General features: G+C 46.0%; 1 long non-coding RNA gene across 1 annotated transcript; it reads right to left on the bottom strand.

The window, feature by feature from the left end:
• Positions 1–19,813: 19,813 nt before the first annotated feature.
• On the bottom strand, positions 19,814–23,572 carry LOC310766283. Its single transcript, XR_014550011.1, has 3 exons — positions 23,060–23,572; positions 22,022–22,186; positions 19,814–21,632 (listed from the first exon to the last, which is right to left on the bottom strand). It is a non-coding gene; the product is annotated as an uncharacterized lncRNA (long non-coding RNA).
• Between the last annotated feature and the right edge of the window lie 14 nt (positions 23,573–23,586).

Raw genomic sequence — 23,586 nt, forward strand, 5'->3', positions numbered from 1 at the left:
TCCTAATGTTTATTTAGAATCTCCTTTCTTGACACTATAATCCATTTGCTTCTTATACAGTGGTACCTCTAGATACGAACGGGATCCGTTCCGGAGCTCCGTTCGCATCTAGAGGTAAACGTATCTAGTGATGGTACGTCTGCACATGCACGTGTAGCTTTTCGCCGCTTCTGCGCATGCGCGTGACGTCATTTTGAACGTCTGCGCATGCGCAAGTGGCAAAACCCGGAAGTAACGCGCTACGTTACTTCGGGGTTGCCGCAGAACGCAACTTGAACACGCTCAGCTCAAAGCGTATTTAACCCGAGGTATGACTGTAATTTGAATCCTTTTTGCTTTACTCCAAAAAACAAAAGTAAACCAAAAGCCACCCTATACCTATTTCACTGCAATTTGACGAACTTAATTTACTCTGGAGAGTAAATTTTATCCACTTTGTCCAAAAAGGTTATAGCAGTTTCAGATTCTCCATTATAGTGAAAGGGGAACAAAGAGCTTTGATTTATACATGTTTTTCAAATAATCTTAGTTTTTCAATTAGATACTCCACATACACATATTGTATTACATTTTACATTTATACTTGCTCTTCAGAACTGACTTCCCTCCTTCCTTCTTCTGGTTTTTTATATCACATATAATTTTATCTCATTATTTTCTTCCATTTTATATATTGTTATTCATTTTCCATATTTGTCCATAGTGTATCCATAAACAAACAAATCCTCCTGTTTATACAATTCTTGTTGTCTGTCTGTATTCATTTACAACTACTTTTAGTTATATTAGTTTCCTTACACATTTTGCTTTTTATTATTTTCATTATCCATCACTTTTCTTAATCTTTCCCGTTTATGAGGTTTGTTTCCAATTCTACAGGTTTTACTATTTCACCTTATCTTTCCTATATACAACATAAATTTTACCCATTCATTTTGAAATGTTTCCTCGCCCTGTTGTCGAATTTTCCCTGTTAATTTGGCTATTTCTGTATATTCCATTACCTTCTGTCGCCATTCTTCTACTGTTGGTAGATTTATATAGGGTGACTTGAACCACGAACCCTGACTTCCCAGTTCCTAATCTGGCCCTCTGACCCTTGTGCCATTCTGTAATTCATAACTCATAGCGGTTGGAGGATGGACGGTGGCTAACAGATTGAGGTTGAATCCTGACATGACAGAGGAACTGTTTTGGGGGGAAAGGGGCAGGCAGGTGTGGGGGACTCCCTGGTCCTGAATGGGGTCACTGTGCTCCTGAAGGACCAGGTGCGCAGCCTGGGAGTCATTCTGAACTCACAGCTGTCCATGGAGGCGCAGGTTAATTCTGTGTCCAGGGGGCTGTCTACCAGCTCCATCTGGTATGCAGGCTAAGACCCTCCCTGCCTGCAGACTGTCTCGCCAGAGTGGTGCATGCTCTAGTTATCTCCCGCTTGGACTATTGCAATGCACTCTATGTGGGGCTACCTTTGAAGGTGATCCAGAAACTGCAATTAATCCATAATGCGGCAGCTAGACTGGTGACTGGGAGCGGCCGCCGGGACCACATAACACCGGTCCTGAGAGATCTGCATTGGCTCCCAGTACATTTCCGAGCACAATTCAAAGTCTTGGTGCTGACCTTTAAATCCCTAAACGGCCTCGGTCCTGTATACCTGAAGGAGCGTCTCCACCCACATCGTTCAGCCTGGACACTGAGCTCCAGCGCCGAGGGCCTTCTGGCGGTTCCCTCATTGCGAGAAGTGAGGTTACAGGGAACCAGGCAGAGGGCCTTCTCGGTAGTGGCGCCCACCCTGTGGAACACCCTTCCTTCAGATGTGAAGGAAATAAGCAGCTATCCTATCTTTAAAAGACATCTGAAGGCAGCCCTGTTCAGGGAAGTTTTTAATATTTAATGCTGTACTGTTTTTAACACTTGATTGGGAGCCGCCCAGAGCGGCTGGGGAAACTCAGCCAGATGGGCGGGGTATAAATAATAAATTATTATTATTATTATTATTATTATTATTATTATTATTATTAATGACTTAGGTTGCACAATTAGTTAGTACGATGCTTGTGCTTTCCTTTCCTTTTTAAGATATCCATGCTCGTGCACTCCAGAAGTTAATAAATTATTGCATGAAGAATTAATAACAGCAGCAATAACCTAGTAAATAAATAATAAGAAAATAAAGAATAGAGGCGGAGAGGTGTTATCATCAATACTGTTGAAAAGGTTCTCTTTGGAAGTTTCTCATTTATTTAAGATATTTATACACCTCTTAATTATTCACATTTCTAAGTGGTATACAACAAACCACATGGAGAACAAAACAACCAAAAAACATCAAACAGCCAAATGGAAACCTGAACACTACCTTCAAAGGACCCCAGGAATAAGAAAGTCTATGTCGTACACCTGAAATTCAGTATAATCTGAGGTGGGAGTGTAGCGATCACACAGGGTCCCCGGATATTTGACGGTCTATTGATCCCTGTGCCACCACTGCATAGCTGTCAGCTTACAGATTTGAAAATAAGGGACCAGCAGCCTCGAAAATAAGGGATCAGCAGCCAAAATAAGGTATTTTAGTCAACCAGCAGCCAAACGAAGCCTCAAGTGGTGGTTCCCATAGTGCAGCAACCCAGCAAAGGGGATGCAGCAAGGAAAACCACCGTCACCTCTCCACTGGGAAGCGCTGAGCAAAGGCGAGTCCCCAGGCAACGCGGCCGATTTGATTGGCACAAGGCATGCAAGCTCCACCCCCCCCCAGTCGTTCTTAGACTCCTTATTGGGTGAGCAACGCAGCCAAGCAACACAGTTGGAGCCTCCCTCCTCCCTGGCCAGCAGGGAGGGAAGGAGGGAGAGGAGCTGCTTCCTTTGAAACCCGGGAAATTTAGCAGGACATGGTGCTGAGATAAGGGACTGTCCCGCCAAATAAGGGACGCTTGACAGCTATGCACCACTGTGATCGCTTCCCCGCTGCCACCAACCCGTTTCTCTCGGGTACACACTGAGTCCAGACTGTTGTTAACATTAAACCAAATAAACAAGTTTATTTTATAAGCATTAACAAGTTTATGGTTTCAGATAATTTTTCTTGTCAGTTTCTTAACCTTAGTTTCTTTACCAGCCTATACCTTCCTAATACCTTCTAACTGATTATCCCAACTGTTTAACTGGCTCCTTTTTAACAGATTCTCTCACTCTCTCACATCAAACTAGCCCAACCCACAGACTTATCCTCCCTCTCCCTTCTATAACTCCAGACTGACTTCTTAGCAACTCTAACTCTAATTCCTCCCCTTGGGTTCCTATTGGATAATCATTTTACACTTAATTAACCCTTTCCTTATGAACCCTGTATGATGTCACACACCTAGAAGGGCAAACGCCACAGGGAGTTACACAGGCTTCAGCCCACAACACAGAATGAATGGCTTCTACTAGTTTATGAACCATGCATTTGAGCAATTGGGGGTGGTGTTTCACCTACAGAGACTCCCTGAAAGATCTCAGTGATAGGGCAGGGTTATAAGGTGAAACTGAACTTTTCTTTAGAATATTTTCCATTTTTTAATTCGCTTTTTTCCCACCTGTGTGCAATATACAACATTCTTCTGAAAGAACAAGAGACAAGTAGTTTAAAAAGTGAAATAACTGAAACTTCAGTTAAAGTCAGAGCAGGCACAAAAACACACCTAAGAATTGTATGGGGAAACAGAGTATATTTATAAACTAATAAAGCACACAGGAGTGGTGTTTGGGAGGTTGCTCTTCTGATGAAATTGCAGGGTTTGGGATGCTTCGAAATGTCAATGGAGAAGACACACACTAGATGCGCTGATTATCACAGGCAGCAAGAAAGCTTCCCGTCTCCTTAGTGACAGTAACCATGGAAGCACTTCTGTATAAAAAGCTTTTCAACACACTCATGCCCTGGTAGCTTTCCCTGGACATTCTGATAGGCTAGGCGGGCTGGAACATCTAAGTTACTGATAGTGTCCACAGTATACCTCGGCCCAGTATACGTGAAGGAGCGTCTCCACCCCCATCATTCAGCCCGGACACTGAGGTCCAGCTCCGAGGGCCTTCTGGCAGTTCCCTCACTGCGAGAAGCCAAGTTACAGGGAACCAGGCAGAGGGCCTTCTCGGTGGTGGTGCCCGTGTTGCGGAACACCCTCCCATCATATGTCAAGGAAATAAACAACTATCTGACTTTTAGAAGACATCTGAAAGCAGTCCTGTTTAGAGACGTTTTTAAAGTTTGATGCTTTATTGTGTTTTAAATGTTATGTTGGAAGCCGCCCAGAGTGACTCAGGGAACCTAGCCAGATGGGTGGGGTAATAATAATAATAATAATAATAATAATAATAATAATAATAATAATATATTATCCAAAGTCAAGACCAGTTCTGTTGTGCAGAGAGTTTTATTTCCATTAGAAAGCTACTCACAGTCAGAAGGACTCACAATCAAACTCCAGGCGTGCCAACTCCATGATGCAGAGGTGTCTTTGGCCCCCTCATTATTTGTGGGCAGGGGACCAATACCCCTCCATAATAATAATAATAATAATTTATTATTTATACCCCACCCCAGCCACTCTGGGCGGCCCCCAACAAAATATCAAAACACAGTAATGCATCAAACATTAAAAGCTTCCCTGAACAGGGCTGCCTTCAGATGTCTTCTAAAAGTCTGGTAGTTGTTGTTCTCTTTGACATCCGGTGGGAGGGCGTTCCACAGGGCGGGTGCCACTACGGAGAAAGCCCTCTGCCTGGTTCCCTGTACCTCACATCTCGCAGCAAGGGAACCGCCAGAAGGCCCTTGGCAGTGGACCTCAGTGTCCGGGCAGAACGATGGTGGTGGAGACGCTCCTTCAGGTATACTGGACCGAGGCCGTTTAGGGCTTTAAAGGTCAGCACCAACACTTTGAATTGTGCCTGGAAACGTACTGGGAGCCAATGTAGGTCTTTCAAGACCAGTGTTATATGGTCTTTGTGGCAGCCCCCAGTCACCAGTCACCATGTCAGAGTTCACCATGGCACATCCCTTTGACATCACTGGCGCACTTTCCCGATCATCAAAGGGATGCACAGAGCAAAGTTCAGACTTTCCAATGGTCAGCGTCCTCCAGTCGTGTGCATGACCCACTTCGTCCCGCATACGAAACACACATGAAGAATTTGGAGAAAATGATTCAGCAGAGGAAACACAGCCCAGAATAACTAAGGAGATAGTACAAGAATACTTGGCTAGTTTAGATGTATTCAAGTCTCCAGGGCCAGATGAACTGCATCCAAGAGTATTAAAAGAACTGGCAGATGTGATCTCAGAACCACTGGCAGTCATCTTTGAGAATTCCTGGAGAACAGGCGAAGTCCCGGCAGACTGGAGGAGGGCAAATGTTGTCCCTATTTTCAAAAAGGGGAAAAGAGAGGACCCAAATAATTACCGCCCAGTCAGTCTGACATCAATACCAGGGAAGATTCTGGAGCAGATCATTAAGCAAACAGTCTGTGAGCACCTAGAAAGGAATGCTGTGATCACCAATAGTCAGCATGGATTTCTGAAAAATAAGTCATGTCAGACGAACCTGATCTCATTTTTTGACAGAATTACAAGCCTGGTAGATGAAGGGAACGCAGTGGATGTAGCCTACCTTGATTTCAGCAAGGCATTTGACAAGGTGCCCCATGATATTCTTGTAAAGAAGCTGGTAAAATGCGGTCTTGACTATGCTACCACTCAGTGGATTTGTAACTGGCTGACTGACCGAACCCAAAGGGTGCTCATCAATGGTTCCTCTTCATCCTGGAGAAGAGTGACTAGTGGGGTGCCACAGGGTTCTGTCTTGGGCCCGGTCTTATTCAACACCTTTATCAACGACTTGGATGATGGACTCAAGGGCATCCTGATCAAATTTGCAGATGACACCAAACTGGGAGGGGTGGCTAACACCCCAGAGGACAGGATCACACTTCAAAACGACCTTGACAGATTAGAGAACTGGGCAAAAACAAACAAGATGAATTTTAACAGGGAGAAATGTAAAGTATTGCACTTGGGCAAAAAAAAAAATGAGAGGCACAAATACAGGATGGGTGACACCTGGCTTGAGAGCAGTACATGTGAAAAGGATCTAGGAGTCTTGGTTGACCACAAACTTGACATGAGCCAACAGTGTGACGCGGCAGCTAAAAAAGCCAATGCAATTCTGGGCTGCATCAATAGGAGTATAGCATCTAGATCAAGGGAAGTAATAGTGCCACTGTATTCTGCTCTGGTCAGACCTCACCTGGAGTACTGTGTCAAGTTCTGGGCACCACAGTTCAAGAAGGACACTGACAAACTGGAAAGTGTCCAGAGGAGGGCAACCAAAATGGTCAAAGGCCTGGAAACGATGCCTTATGAGGAACGGCTAAGGGAGCTGGGCATGTTTAGCCGGGAGAAGAGGAGGGTAAGGGGTGATATGATAGCCATGTTCAAATATATAAAAGGATGTCACATAGAGGAGGGAGAAAGGTTGTTTTCTGCTGCTCCAGAGAAGCGGACACGGAGCAATGGATCCAAACTACAAGAAAGAAGATTCCACCTAAACATTAGGAAGAACTTCCTGACAGTAAGAGCTGTTCGACAGTGGAATTTGCTGCCAAGGAGTGTGGTGGAGTCTCCTTCTTTGGAGGTCTTCAAGCAGAGGCTTGACAACCATATGTCAGGAGTGCTCTGATGGTGTTTCCTTCTTGGCAGGGGGTTGGACTCGATGGCCCTTGTGGTCTCTTCCAACTCTATGATTCTATGATTCTATGATTCTATTCTATGATTCTATGATGTCAAACACTTGTGATGCGTGAACAGACATGATGTCATGCATACATGGTGGGGCCTCCCAGTGCTGGGCACAATTTGGAGCCTCTGCCAAACTCCAAGCTGGAACCAGTAAACGAAGAAAGACTGGTAGCACAGGGGGGGAGAGAGATGCTTTCATCTGCTAACCATGCAAAACTTCCATACCCCTACAAAACCTCAAGTCTCTCTCTCTCTCTCTCTCTCTCTCTCTCACACACACACACACACACACACACACACACACTTACCAGTAATTGTTGAAAGTTGCAACACACAGAGAATCCACCCGCTATTTCTCTTCCCAGTCTTCCTCCCATATTCCAAAAAATAAATGCAAATGATACACATACACATATTAGAGACTCACACCCTGTTCGCCACCACTCTTTTTAAACAAATATTAATCAAAACCAAGTTGCTCAAACTAGAAATTTCAGCCACCTCCTGGCTATCTACAAAGACTGTGCTTTGAGCTGTTTGGAGATGTAGCTTTCAAGGAAACAGCTTTGAGCATGCTCAGAAGGCAGGGAGGACTGATATTCAATAGCCTTACTTCATCCTATACAGAGGCTGGAATTGCCCCCATATCAACAACAACATAGCAACAAACATTGGAATGTCAGCCATACAGATTTTTTTTGCCCAGAAACACATGGAAGGCACCTCTTTGTGATAGCTATGCTTTTGGATCGACAGCATTCTGGAAAAACTTCAAACACACTGACCTAGATTGCTGGTATTGAAAGATTTGGAATATAGCCCTCTTAGAAAAGCTTTCACACAAATTGCCAGTTCTTCTTTTTTTTTAATTATTGACTGTTTTCACATAACAAGTTATTCCAGCAAATCATCTTCATTATATTTTCCCCATTTTTCCCCTCCCCCCTCCCCCATACCCTCCCTCCCTCCCCCCTACGACTTCCCTCAGCTCCTCTCTCTGGTTTTTTAACACATATTGTTCTCTGCATGTTATAAAAATGTAAAGATCCTCAAGTTATCCATCTATTATATTAGCAAGAATAAGTTTGTGTATATTTATTCAAAACCTCCCAAGGAGTCCAGTTCATTTTGGTGTTTTTTTAAGTAGTTTGTAAAAGGTTCCCATTCCTCTTTAAAGTCACAGTTGTCCTTGTCACGCAATTTGTACGTCAGTTTCGCCAGTTCCGCATAGTCCATCAATTTCCCTTGCCACTGATCTTTTGTTGGGTTTTCTTCATTCTTCCATTCTTGTGCTATTAAGACTCTGGCCGCCATTGTCGCATACAATTGGCAGGTCTTTTCCTACAATCCCTAACAAAAATGTTTCTGGCTTTTTTGCAAATGTTAATTTGAACATTTTCTTCAGCTCATTATATATCATTTCCCAGAATTTTTTAATTTCTCTGCATTCCCACCACATATGATAAAAGGTCCCTTCTTTTTCCTTACATTTCCAACATACATTTGACCAGTTTTATACATTCTTGCAATCTGTACTGGTGTTATATACCATCTATACATCATTTTCATATAGTTTTCTTTCAAAAGAGAGCAGTCTGTAAATTTTAAGTCTGTTTTCCACAGTCTTTCCCAGTCTTCAAATAGTATATTATGGCCTATATCTTGTGCCCATTTGATCATGACTAAGTTCACCTCCTCATCTTTTGTTTCCCATTCTAGCAGAATACTGTATGCACCCCACACAAATTGCCAGTTCTGAGGCGACATAGAAAGAGAGAACAATTTATGGCCATAAGGTTCCCTTTTATTAAGTATGCTAACATCCAGGAGCATGGCAGGAAAGTTCTGGCACTGAGTAAATAGGTATAGTGAGTTCTGGGCAGTAAAAATGGATTTTGCCTATGTTCTATAAGGACAGGCTTCCTCAAACTTGGCCCTCCAGATGTTTTTGGCCTACAACTCCCATGATCCCTAACTAGCAGGACCAGTGGTCAGGGATGTTGGGAATTGTAGTCTCAAAACATCTGGAGGGCTGAGGTTGAGGGAGCCTGTATTAGGGTCTCTGATTTCTTCCCAACATAATGTGTTTTCTTTCTCTCTTACTCAGAGATATGTTTGTGTCATTTGAAGTTTCTGCTATTTAAAGTTTGAGGATGCCTCAAATTCTTCCTTCTTTCCATAGAATCATTGAATTGTAGAGTTGAACAGGGGGCATCTAGTCTGAACTCCTGCAATCCAGGAATCAGAGCTACGGAATATCCCTGACAGGCGACCAGCCAACCACTGCTTACAAACTTCCAGGGAAGGAGACTCCACCACCTTCTGAGGGAGTCAATTCCACTTTTGAATAGGTCTCACCCCCAGACAGTTCTTCTTGAAGTTCAGTTGGAATCTCCTTTCTTGTAACTTGAAGCGAGAACAGGAGAAAACAAGCTTGCTCCATCTTCCATGGAAGATATTTGTGTGAACAGGCAGAGTCCCCCAAACCCTGGGTGGCCCCCGTGTGGAATAACGACTTAAGACAACGTGCTATGGCATTAAAATTGGCCACAACTTTATTATGTTTCAGATGTGGGTAGACCTTGGTCCAGGCATTGGGTGTTTATCCTTCCCAGTCCCCTGCCGGGGGTCTGGGGAACATCAGGGTTAACCAAAGTGTGTGTGGGGATTGGGTTGGCTCTGGAGAACATATGTTCAAGCAGAGAGAACCCGCCCCCGTTACGCCACCTTCGCAGGGGAGAGCAATGACAACCTCTAGGCGTACGGCGAAAGCCTTCCCTCAAAACAACCCCTTTAACAGGGAACCCTGGTATCGCTGCTGCAAAAAGAAGGGGGGCGTGGGTCCCCGCTACACGCCCACCCCATTTAGGGAAGATAGACTAAAGGATTCCGCCCAAGGCCTGATACCGCCAAAGTTGCGACGTTTTGCTACGGGAAAGGCTAACCTGCCAATGCAGGAGAATTCCTTTCCGGCCCTTCAACAGCGACCTTGACATAGCAGCGCCCGAGTGCCTGTGGAGAAAAGGTTAACCTGCAAAATAAGTCTTAACTGAGGGTGGGTAGGGTGGGAGAAGTTCTGGAGCCAACTGATGATTCACAGGTAAGATCCTCTCCCTATTGTGTGGGCGGGGTGGTTCCTCCCCCTACCTGGCCTGATCACCTCTAGGTATCCCACCAGAGGAAGGCGAAGCCAAGCCTGTGCTAATGGTGCCGCTTAAGGTCCAGGGGGCTGCGCATGACCATGCAAAGGGCACCTCCCATTTAATGTGGGGAGCGGTCATTGCAGATGGCTATCATATCACATCTCGGTCTTTGCTTTCCCTGCAGCATCTGTTTGTCTGGAGCTTTTTCCTGTGTGCATTCTTTTATTTTACTACATCTAAAACTCTCCACAAAGATTTATTTTTATTTTTTAATGAAGGCAAATGCAAAAACAGGATGTCATAGACTTCTGATTGAACACATGTGGAAGTGACGCTGACCAGAACAGACTGGATCGTCCTTCCATGTTAATTAACTCGGATGTTTGCAAGCTAATGAGCTGCATTTCCTTTAATGAGGGTCTTCTGAGCATTTCCCTCCTGCCTCCTTCTACACCTTGCCATCTGGGATCCCCACTCCTACAGCCCAGAACCAGCCATTCATTAGTTTATCCATTGGGTGGAATTTCTTCAATGCCATGGCATACATCTCCTGGCTGTGCCTGAAATGACACAGAAATTCCCCTAGAGTGACATTTCAGTGCAAAATTGTTTGGATGGTGCTCCAGCCAAAGATTGTCGCAATAACATTTCCTGACTGCATGGGCATTGACCTGAAGAACGCCAAGTGAACGGTGCCTTCCTGCATCAGTTTCTTGGAGACTTCCTGCTTGCTGTCCAGTGATGCTGATGCATTCCACAAACCACAGGCTCATTAAATGAATTTTTGCAGGCTGGACTCTCTTATTCTGAAACTCTTACACTAGTCATCAATAACAGCGAGATGTATTTCGAAGTGATGTTCCACTTTCCTGCAGATGACATTCATCAGACCGAGCCGGAGGCAAAGACAGTAGCCAACTGGTATGTGCATGGAACTTGATTACTTTAACTGAACCCTTTGCAGACGTTCTCCTTACACATGAAGACCAACCACATCTCTGTGCCTTGCACTCTGTGTCAAGTGTCCTGATGGCCAAAATCACAACACCTGCAGAATGGGTTGTGGACATCTGCAGTGGGGAAGCCTACGTGTGTTGGGAGGGGTGCTCGCACAAGCTTCCATGAACACCATGAAGCCATAGATGTCAGCTTTCCAAGTGTGCTGGTCCCGTGGGTTACCCGAGAGACAAGGTCCAAGTCCGGGCCGTGGTCAAAGGTGCAACGTGGAGGCAGTCTGTAGTAGCTGAAGCTGGGTGCAGGGCAGAGAGCTGGGTGAAGTCAGGAACAGGCTTGCAAGCAGGGAGCCAGGGCGGGTCAGGAGCTCAGGAAGGAAAGCAGGACACGGTTCAGGCAGGAACTAGCAACCAACAATGTTGCTCCTGCAACTTGAGACTGGGGCTGGCCGGCTTTTATCTGCCCCGAGGCATAGGCCAGCCCCAATCCTCTGGTGACTCGCCTCTCCTGGCCTGGAGGCGAGCACTCCTCCTGCGGGAACTTAGTTCCTTCCACCTCTCTGCCCTGAGCCTCTGCAGCTCAGGAGAGGCTGGAGGGTTACCGGACCCAGAGGCAACCTCAGCTTCCTCTGACGGGGCTGAGAGTAGAGCACTTGCAGGCAATGGGTCCTCCATCACCCCAGGAGCAAGAGCAGACTCAGCTGATGCCTGCACCTGAGGATCCAGCACAGGTGAGGACCCTTCAGGCTCATGCCCCAGCCCCGGCTCAGCTGGTTCTGGAAGCGGGCACTCCTGTGCAGGCTGGGATTCCTCAGGTTCAGCCTCTGAGTCTGAATCCCAGGCCATCACAGTCGAGTGTCCTGATGGCCGAAATCACAACACCTGCAGAATGGGTTGTGGACATCTGCAGTGGGGAAGCCTACGTGTGTTGGGAGGGGCACTCGCACAAGCTTCCATGAACACCATGAAGCCATAGATGTCAGCTTTCCAAGCATCCATGATGTTGGTTGCACAACCAGGATGTTAAATTTGCTCTCTTTCCAAATGTTAGTCTTCCACATGCAGGGATTTCACCTACAACGAGATTTCATTTGGACGAGGATATATTTCCATTCTAATGGATCTATTTTAGTCTAGTCTTCTTCATTGGGGGGGGGGGGAGACACATAAGAAGAGCCTGCAGGATCAAGCCAATGGCCCATTCAGCCCAGCCTCCTGTTCTCATGGTGGCCATCCAGATACTTGTCAAAAGTCTGAATGAGTGACTCGTCTCTCTTCTTACAGCATAGGTAAAAAGCATTTTTAAAAAACCCTCCCCAAAAAAATTCATTTCTCAAAAAAATATGAGGAATAAGAAAAATCAACATCATTTATTTTCAGCGACAAATTCAAGGGCGGAGGGGACCTCCCAGCTGGGATCAGCAAACTCAGCACTGAGATGGATTCCTTCAGAGCCTCCAGTGAAAGGGGAAGGCAGAGGAGAGGGCATCTCATCTGGTAACCTAGTAACCTGCATCCTGTTTCCATGGAGACTTGCGCTCCAAGCAGTTGGGGCAGGCTTGACTGACACCTCACACCTTTTGTGGGGAAAAGCCCCTGGTGTCATAGAAACCAGAACTATGGCTGTGAACAAAACCCACTTTCCAGCAGGGAACCAGAAGCGGATGAGAGAGGCACCGAGAGAGACTGTGTGGTTGCCTTTATTTCCTGAATCCTTTTGTGTGTGTGTGTGCGTGTGTGCCAGCCGGAAGGACAGGGTGGCAAACCCGGGCATCTTTGTTTTCATCCCGTCAGAAAGGTACCTGGCAAGCAAATGTCCAAGCTTCGGCTGGGATAATGGGTGAGTGGGTGGATCGTGGGCGGATGGGGAGACAAAAGCGGCTGATTGGTTGTCATTTTCAAAACTGGGAGTGGCGGACGGTGGGCAGAGAGAATACAGATGATGCAGTGAGCTGCTGGTGCACAGGAAGGATTTTAAAGAAGCTCAGTTAGATTTCTGTCCACCCTTTCAGCAGAACTAGACAGCTGGTCTGTGGCTCAGGCGACTGATAGAATGGTAGTGTGTCTCTTGGGGAAGAAAGGAATGTGAGTAGTGATTTTGCTTCCGAGCTGTGCTGTGACAACTCATGTTACCTGCCTGGTGAATCACATGCAGGGGTGTGAATATCCCACGCGGTGGGTGTTTGTCAGCAGAAACGCTAGTATTTCAGATAAAAAAGTGTGTGTGCGTGTGTGCATGAGTTAGTGAGAGATGAGTGTTCCTCAAGGGGGAAGGCCACAGCTCAGCGTAGAACATCTGCTTCTCACACCAAAGCAAAAAGCTGTGTGTTCAGTCCCCATCATCTCCAAGTAGAGTTGAGAGAGATGTACCTGTCAGTCTGCCTCAGCAGAAGAAAGCTTCCATGATCCAACATTCTTCTTTGGACAGCCCAAGTAGTGGAGGACCTTTTGTTGTTGTTGTTTAGTCGTTTAGTCGTGTCCGTCTCGTCGTGACCCCATGGACCAGAGCACGCCAGGCACTCCTGTCTTCCACTGCCTCCCGCAGTTTGGTCAAACTCATGCTGGTAGCTTCGAGAACACTGTCCAACCATCTCGCCCTCTGTTGTCCCCTTCTCCTTGTGCCCTCCATCTTTCCCAACATCAGGGTCTTTTCCAGGGAGTCTTCTCTTTTCCTGAGGTGGCCAAAGTCTTGGAGCCTCAGCTTCACAATCTGTCCTTCCAGTGAGCACTCAGGGCTGATTTCCTTCCGAATGGAGAGGTTGGATCTTCTTGCAGTCCATGGGACTCTCAAGAGTCTCCTCCAGCACCAGAATTCAAAAGCATCAAGTGGAGGACCTAGGCATCTCAAATTTCAGTGGTGCCCTGTGCAACACCAAAATCTCTCCTCCCCTTACCTTCCATTGGACATTATAGTTGTGGCGCCTGCTGCAGCATCCCAGTAGCTCTGTGTCCAGTGTGTACAAAATGGTTGCACTTCCTTAGATCTGCCTTTGGCCCAGGCCTGCAGTGACCCACCAAGCTGAATCCGGCCCACCAGACTGATCACAGAGATCAGTCATGGAATCATAGAACTGTAGAGTTAGAAGGGATTCCAGAGGTCATCTGGCCCAATTCCCTTCAATGCAGGAATCACAGCTAAAGAATCCCCGACAGATTGCCATCCAACCTCTGCTCAAAAGCCTCCATTGAAGGAGAGTCCACCATCCAATGTAGTCTGTGCAACTGTTGAGCAGAAAGTTCTTCCTAATATTTAGTCAAAATCTCATTTCTTGTTATTTGAATCCATTGGTTTGGATCCTACCCTATGGAGCAGCAAAAAAACCAAGCTTCCTCCATCTCCCACGTGACAGGTCTTCAAATATTTGAAGACCACTATCATGGACGTGGGTGGCGCTGTGGGTTAAACCACAGAGCCTAGGGCTTGCCGATCAGAAGGTTGGCGGTTCGAATCCCCACGACGGGGTGAGCTCTCATTGTTCGGTTCCTGCTCTTGCCAACCTAGCAGTTCGAAAGCACGTCAAAGTGCAAGTAGATAAATAGGTACCGCTCTGGTGGGAAGGTAAACGGCATTTCCGTGCACTGCTCTGGTTCGCCAGAAGTGGCTTAGTCATGCTGGCCACATGACCCAGAAGCTGTACGCCGGCTCCCTCAGCCAATAAAGCGAGATGAGCACCGCAACCCCAGAGTCAGTCACGAGTGGACCTAATGGTCAGGGGTCCCTTTACCTTTACCTTTATCACAGCACCTCTCAGTCTTCTCTTCTCCAAGCTAAGCATACCCAACTCCCTCAATCATTCCTTAGAACAAACACGTCCAACTCCCAAGAGCCTGCGATCTACTCACAGTATAAAAAGACCAGCTGTGATCTACCCATTGTCATTGTTGAGCTTTTTTTAGGGGAAGGTTGGCCAAAGCTGGTCACTAAACTTCATATCGTGATCTACCTGGGACACCCCTGCGATCTACCTGTAGATCACAATCTACCTGTTGGACATGCCTGCCTTAGAAGATTTGGTTTCCAGACCCAAGGTGAACCCAAGTATTCCTTCTGATCACATGGTCAGTTTCTTGCAGAACCGGCATTAGAACTGTGTGGGAAAGATATAGTTCTGGCACGTGACAGAGCTGTATAAACATTCTCTGAGGCACACAGGAGATGCATGTGGATAAACCAATTCCCATATGGTTCACAGAATGTCAAAAGAGCACCGTATTATTAGGATAATTAAAAGAGTCAGCAGTGAAGGAGAGTGACGTCCATGGCTTACTAATCAAAACTATTCTACCGACCTCTGCTTGCAGAATCAGAGCTGACAAATTACTTACTTTTCACAACCCTGGGTTTCTCTGGCCTTCCCAAGGAGTCCCCCGCTGGGAACTGACCAGTTCACGCTGATTTCTGTATGACAATTACAGAGTTCATGACTCATACCTGGTTCAGGTGTTCAGTACACATGATGAGGGCTGCACATTGGGTTCCCCATCCAAAACCTCAATACAGAACCAAATTGAATTGATGCTGTCAGGGAACTGCCATCGGAACTAGAGGAGGAGGCGAGGCTCCACAGCGATGCTGGAGAGGGGCCAAGCAGGGAGAGAGGCAGGTCTCCGGCTGGGGAAGAAAATCAGCGCAACACCAGGGATAGAGGGGGGCCGATGAGGGAAGCAGAGAGGAGGCTCCAGGACTCTTCGCAGGAGACCAGCGAGGAGAGCACAGGTCCTCCGCTGCCCACACCCACCCTGTGCAGAAGACTTCCACGCAGGGAAAGTAGGCGGCGACTTGGCGTCAAAGAACTTCTTTGCTGGAAGAGGTTCAAGAAACGCCCACTGACGGATTCTGCTAGCGACTGAACAGCCACGGAGTGGATGGCTGTCCAGACAGAAACGGTTTAACCAGGGAACCTAGCCCAGAGCGGCGGTAACTTACGCACAAGCAACCCCTAAAGCCGTTACAGATGCCAACCCAGGTTTCAGCTGAATTGGGTTGAGGTAGACCCAACACAGATCAGGTCCACCTAGAGCAACCTGAGACTGTCAAAAGATGGTGGTGGTCTGGCAGCAAGCAGAGCGGGGAGAAGGAGATTTATGCAGTCAGCCTATGGGAGTCTCCTTTCCTCTCCTTAAACCATATGTTTAATTAAGGTTTAAAACCAAGGCTTGTTTCCAGCCAGGACTTGTCGGAACTCAGTCCCAGCACCTCTCAGGTGGACTCCATTGCCACAATTCAAAGTGTTGGTGCTGACCTTTAAAGCACTAAACGGCCTCGGCCCTGTATACCTGAAGGAGCGTCTCCACCCCCATCGTTCTACCCAGAAACTGAGGTCCAGCTCTTAGGACCTCCTGGCGGTTCCCTCACTGTGAGAAGCCAAGTTACAGGGAACCAGGCAGAGGGCCTTCTTGGTAGTGGCACCCGTCCTGTGGAACGCCCTCCCACCAGATGTCAAAGAGAACAACAACTACCAGACTTTTAGAAGACATCTGAAAGCAGCCCTGTTTAGGGAAGCTTTTAATGTTTGATGCATTACTGTATTTTAATATTTTGTTGGAAGCCACCCAGAGTGGCTGGGGAAGCCCAGCCCGATGGGCAGGGTATAAAAAATAAAAAATAAACTAAAAAATAAAAAATAAAAAATAAAAAATAAAAAATAAAAAATAAAAAATAAAAAATAAAAAATAAAAAATAAAAAATAAAAAATAAAAAATAAAAAATAAAAAATAAAAAATAAAAAATAAAAAATAAAAAATAAAAAATAAAAAATAAAATAAAAAATAAAAAAATATTATTATTATTATCATGAACAAGGGAAGTGTTCATGTTGAGTTCTGGCACCTCTTTTTTTTAGAATAACGGCACTGTTTAAAACTCATATTAAACTGTGCACCAATCCTTCAGATTAAGGTCTGGTTCTGTGTTGTTTTGGCTGCCTATTATTCCATGCCAGATCCTGATCACTCCAATGGGTAGGATTACCACAAAACAAATAAAAATAGTAGCCCAGCGGCAGCCGCTATAGCAAAGGGATGGCCAATCTGGGATTGGGAGATGTTGCCAAGAACAAGATTTCAACAGAGGGCAAGAGAAGGAGGGAAGGGGACTGGATACAGAAGGGCAGAAAGTGCATCTTGAGCATGGCTAATTTCAGTGAATCAGAACCAGATGGATCCCTCCCACCAACGGGTCCTCCACAGATGGCAGAAGAACTGGAGATCGCAGACCTTTCTGCTTGTAGTAGATTTATGATTCAACAGATGCGACAACTCAGCTGAGGGGCGGCAGAGGAGGAAGGCTGAAGGTTTTGTTTATATAGTGTGAAGGGGGCTGTAGCTTCATGTAGAGCCACACACTTAACAGTCAGACCTTAGCATCCCCTCATTTCTCATAGTGAGGGAACTGCCAGAAGGCCCTCGGAGCTGGACCTCAGTGTCCGGGCTGAACGATGGGGGTGGAGACGCTCCTTCAGGTATACTGGGCCAAGGCTGTTTAGGGCTTTAAAGGTCAGCACCAACACTTTGAATTGTGCTTGGAAACGTACTGGGAGCCAGTGTAGGTCTTTCAAGACCAGTGTTATATGGTCTCAGTGGCCGCTCCAAGTCACCAGTCTAGCTGCCGCATTCTGGATTAGTTGTAGTTTCTGGGTCACCTTCAAAGGTAGCCCCACGTACAGCACATTGCAGTAGTCCAAGCGGGAGATAACCAGAGCATGCACCACTCTGGCGAGACAGTCTGTGGGCAGGGAGGGTCTCATCCTGCATACCAGGTGGAGCTGGTAGATAGCTGCCCTGGACACAGAATTGGCCTGTGCCTCCATGGACAGCTGTGAGTCCAAAACAACTCCCAAGCTGCATACCTCATCCTTCGGGGCAGAGTTACCCCATTCAGGACCAGGGAGTCCCCCACACCTGCCCCCCGTCCCCCCAAACAGTACAGGGTTAGATAAAGCAAAGTTCTAATTTGGCATAAGGCAGTTCCATATGTTCACAGATCAGGCCTTAAGTTCAAATGCCATCTGTTAAAGAACTCGAGTAAAGCTCAGGAGTCCCAGGAGGAATAAGAATTGATAACATGTGCCCACTGAGCATAAGAAAAACCCTGCTTGACCACATCAGTGGTCCATCTAGTCACCATCCTGCTCTCACAATGGTCAAACAAATGCCAGTGGGAAGTTGTGAAGCTGGACCTGAGCACAAAAGCAATCTCATCTCCTGTAGTTTCCAGCAACTGGTATTCATAAGTATTTCTGCTTTCAACCATGGAGGTATCATGGCTAGGAGCCATCATGGCTAGTAACCATCAATACCCTTAGGTAAAGGTAAAGGGACCCCTGACCACTAGGTCCAGTCATTACCGACTCTGGGGTTGCGGCGCTCATCTCGCTTTATTGGCCGAGGGAGCCGGCGTACAGCTTCCGGGTCATGTGGCCAGCATGACTAAGTTCTGGCGAACCAGAGCAGCTCACGGAAACACCGTTTACCTTCCCACTGGAGCAGTACCTATTTATCTACTTGCACTTTGACGTGCTTTCGAACTGCTAGGTTGGCAGGAGCAGGGACCGAGCAACGGGAGCTCACCCCATCGTGGGGATTCAAACTACCAACCTTCTGATCGGCAAGTCCTAGACTCTGTGGTTTAACCCACAGTGCCACTCGCCTTATTCCTCCACAAATTTGTCCAAACGTCTCTCAAAGCCATCCAAGATGGCAATGTTCGCTCCCCCCTGTGGGAGTGAGTTCCATAGTTTAACTATCTACTGCAGAGATATGGGCTTTCTCTTCTCTGTCCTGGTGGTCAATTGTAGCAAGAGTTGTTAATAGGATCATAATACCCAGATACAAAGTCAAGCCATCTAGTCAACCACTCCACAAGAATAGGGTACTTGGGTACTTCTTTCCACGCCCCCAAGTCAGCTCTGCAGTGTAGTCCACCACTGCACTACAAATTAGAGGCGCCATCTTCTTAAGAAGATTGAGGGAGCCCGTGAGCTACCTTCACACCCTCCTAGTGCAGTTTTGGCTAGCTGGGTTGTGTCCCTGAGCTCTGATAGTGTTGTTTGTGTGTCTGGATGGAGAATACAGAGAGGTTTGTGTGTGTGTCTACAAAGGAAATATGTTCATTGCTCCATCCACTTTTGCCTGTGACCCCCTCACAGCTCAGGAAGTTGCCCAGAAAGCAATGCAACCCTTAATCTCAAGAAAAGGTTCCTCACTCCAATCTGCTTCGACTGGCAGTGGTTTCCCCAGTGTCAGGCAGAGAATGAATCTTCCCCATCACCTGTTGCTACCTGATTTTTTAAAAACTGGACACACTGCCAAGAATTGAACCTTCTGCTGACTGCATGAGCAAAGCGAGCCAGTAGCCTAGAGCCCCTTGTGCTCTTGACAAGGGCAGCACCTCCTAGAGAATAAATCACTTTACTGCAATAGCCACATTAGAAATTACTACAAGCTAGGACTCGAAGCATCCAGAGGGAGGACAAGGTGGACAGGAAGGGTAGAAAGCTTCTCTCACATTTGATCTCGCCATGACAGCATTGCTGCAGCACTGCACACATATAAGTCATGCACTTATTCATAGCCTGACAAGTGATTTTTGCCCTTGCCTTCATGCCTGCACCCCCACCTGGGTCCAGATTCACTGCCCCTAGGTATGCCTTTGCTGTAAGCCCAAGCTAAACTGCACAGGAAGAGTTACAGGTAGGTAGCCGTGTTGGTCTGCCGTAGTCAGAACAAAATAAAAAAAATCCTTCCAGTAGCACCTTAGAGACCAACTAAGTTTGCTACTGGTATGAGCTTTTGTGTGCATGCACACTTCTTCAGATACAGGAAAAGCAAGCTGGTCTAAAGCTTGCAACCTGTGCCCTTATAATCCCAAGCTTTCAACAGCAATTGTGTGGGTGGGCGGGCAAGGATGAATGAGAGTCAAGACTGGGGTTGTTTTAGTCAGTTATCACAATGTTTTATTATAGAAATCTACAAAAAAAGAAGAACCAAACATTTTCTTGCTATGAACAGACTTTGCTACAATTGCTTTGCAGCTGAAGAACGCTGTCTTTGTTTTATTTTTATTCATTTCTATCAAAAGCAGGGGCTGACACAGCCTCTTATGTTTCACCACCAAAGTGATACCATAAGGAATAAGTGGCCTCGTACAATCAGAAGAGAGTCAAGTGGTTTGGGCATACGTTGAATATTGAATCCCCAAGCCCATTTATCGACACAATTCATAATGCATCAGTAAGTTCACCTTCTGTGCAACCCACAGCGAACTGATGAATGCTCAATAGTGAAAATAAAACCAGAAATAGAAAACAGCTTTTTTGGAATAATGGAACACAATGAACAAGATTAGCTTTTGGTTCTACATACATATTTCGCACACATAACCCTGCCCCCGACTCTCCCTCGCAAGAGGAACACAATCAAATCTCTCAATGAGAACTTGATGGTGAATTAGCAAGCTCCCATTGGTTAGAAGCCATTGGTGGAGTGAAAAGGACAGCGATCTTATTGGTCCACTCCCTAAAGAACCCCAGAACTATAATGTCACATAGGTGTCATTTCAATTAATGCCTGAAGAGTTAGTGGGGTGCTGGTCAGGAGATAGAAGAAAATGATATTTAGGACTCTCTGAAAGTCCACCATCTTCTTCAGGATAGCATTCACTTTTTTTTTTTTTAAATGTAATTGTCCTGTCCCTGAATAGTCTTCTTTAGACAGCTGAAGGTGTTTAGCGCCTTCTTAGCTGTGAGCTGGAAGATATCAGAATATGGCAATATGAGATGATTTGGCACATTGACATACATTTATAGACAGCCAGAACCTACACAAGAGCTGTAGGCCAAGTAGTTTTGGAAGAAAGAAGAAACAAAATCCAAAACCATCTCCAACCCAACCTGTTTGACAGGTGGAATATGAAGTGAAACTTCTTTGAACATCAAAAAAAGTTTTGGTTCAATGCACACTGCATACAATGGTGTGCATGTCTTCGCTTCCTAGTTAGCTCAAGAAAGAAAGAAAAAGGGGAGCAGCCGAGCAGCCAAAGAAATGGACTTCTTTGTGGTTCTTCTGGCCTGTGTGAGATGCTGGACATGCCCATTCATCTCGTACCTGATTGCCAGCTGTCCTAAGGCTACTGCACCCACCTGGCCATTCAGCCAAACATATTTGATTCCAATGTGCTTTTCTGAACATAAAAGTGTTCAAAAAATCTTCAGCTTTGACTGCCCAAGCTCCATGGACAGTGGAGTTCTCTTTGGCCAGTAGAGTTCTCAGGATATAGTAGACTGAGCTCTTAGATAATCTGAACAGGAAATGAATTTTTACCTTACCTCCCTGCCCTGCCCCACAAAACCCTCATTGTCACCCACAGTTACAATCAATAAGCAACACCCCAGTTACAGTATCCCCTTCCTTAGTGAGGTCTTGCATTCAAGTTCTTCAGACCTTCAGCCACCCTTCATGCCCCCAGTCCCATAAATCATATTGCTATAGTTCTCACTTTGAGTCTTTGCAGTTTCAGCAATGAGCGTGGTCCCTGGAACACATTTTCCCCCTTTGCTGGTTGCATCATGTATAGATGTGCCTTTTCTCTGCCCTCGTAGCTGAAGCATCTTTTCTGGCACGTTGGCACGGTTGGCATTTTCTTCCAGATGTTGATCTTTCTGAGATGCACTTTCATAGGTGCCAGCTGCTTGCCAACATGGGAGTGATGACTCAAGCAATCAAGGAGCTGACTCTGTCTATCTTCAGAAGGACAACAACTTCCTGCAACAAAGGGATGTGAAGGTTAGATGGTGAGTTAGGAAAATGGAGAGAAGATCTACAGGGGTTTGGGCTGTCAGAGGAAGTAGACTTTGAAATAACAGCTTCTGGGAATGGCAGGTGGTTGAGAAGCTGCTGCACTCAGGTTCTGCTTGTGAACTTCCCATGGCCATCTCTTTGGCCACTATGGAAACAGAGTGCTGAACAATCGCCAAACAAAGGGGGATTTGCAACGTCATAGTTGCAAAGCAGCGTTTCAGAACACAGGAAACTAAATGTATCCTTTGAGTGGGGAGGACTCATTAGGGATTAATAGGTATAATGGGCATTCAGAAGTTGGCGTCTGCTGGGGTTGGACTAGAATTAAGCCGTGATTGCAGACAGCTATTTACCTTCTCCAAGTGATCTCCGAACAGGAGCTGCAGGAGCTTTTCGGAATCTGACGTCCATCCAGCCCGACTGCATGATGGGACTTTCTAAGCCGCCCTTCTGCCTCCATCTCTGCTCCACATGCAATTCAAGAAGTGCTTCACTCCCAACCGCTTTTGAATGAGTCACTGCAAAAAAAAACCAACAGAAAGCGGAACATGAGCTGTGAGCCAGATCAGCTTCAGCAACACAATGTACCTTTGCATTAGCTATTGTTCTCCTTCCCTCTGTGAGCTCCAGCAGCAATTCTTTGTCTGAATGAGCATCACTCTGACAGCAGACTGTCCATAGCTGGGCATACGCTTATGCATGGCAGCTGGAGATCTGCCTGTTCTCTAGGAATGAATGCTCCCTATTTTGCTTTTGGCTCTTTCAGAAACTGGAAGAACTGACTCTTTTTGCTTTCTGCAAACCACTCAAATGATCCTGGGGAAGGGTGCGGGAGGAATCATACTTGGAAGCTGATAGGGTGCTAAAAGAGAGAGAGGCTTCCCCTATCCAGAACATGAAAGGCAGAGTGATAAGTCAACTCTCAAGAATACGGATAGGGAGATTAGGTTAGGCAACTGCTGGGGTTTCTTCTAACTCTGTCTTGTAAAACAGGGGCATCCAACAAGGTGCCCTCCAGATGTTATTGGACTACAACTCCCATCAACCCCATCAAGTCCAGCAACATCTAGAGGGCACCATGTTGACTACTCCTGCTGATGGCTGGGGGGGCGGGAGAGAGATTTCACTAACCCAAGTCCATACATCCTCTCTAAAGATATTTGCTTTCTCCTAGCAACATCAGTCCTAGATTTAAGCATCTCTTCTGCAAATTGACATGGACCACAGTTCATAAGTCCCATTTGGAAATGGCATCTTTCCACTTCCCTAATTATCCCTACCCACCCATATCTGACTTTGATACAGCTGAACTTTGTTTCTCTAAGTTTGAAGGCTATATTTGTCAACCCTACTGGCATAAAGTCAATGAGCTGGGGAGATTTGTATCTTACCTGTAGCCTGTGGGAAGAAGTCGCACCCTGAAGGCTCTCAGAACGGTTGGGGTGATATCTTGCTCTTCACTGCTTCTCTTGCATCAGTGGAACCAGGAGCAGGTCTCTGTGCGAGTTCTGCCTTCTTCTAGACATATGGACTAGCAAGCCATTCTAAAAGGCTACAGCTGGTTCCTTCCTTCAGTTCTATGACTGTAGAGGGCGCAGACTTTCTGTAGCAGAGACTTCATGCTTCATGTTTCGTTTTTTCCCTCTCTCCAACTACCAAAGTTTCTCAAAGTTGCCTGTCTTTTGCTTCTCAGCATTGGGGAAAGCCGTTTAACTTTCATTATTTAAAAAAAATTCTCAAAGGTGTTCAATGGATGTGCCATCTCTATCTTCTTGGTGTAGAGATTAAGGTGGCATGACTTCTTAATTCAAGTTGTGTTTGTATACAACTATTTTTTTTTAAATAAATAGGAAACTAACCCCTGTACAACTTTAGAGTGCTTTTTGTTCTTTCTCTTTAGGATCTTGATGCAAAGCCC

Source organism: Podarcis filfolensis (assembly GCF_964270895.1).
Source record: "Podarcis filfolensis genome assembly, chromosome: 7".
Lineage (NCBI taxonomy): Eukaryota > Metazoa > Chordata > Lepidosauria > Squamata > Lacertidae > Podarcis > Podarcis filfolensis.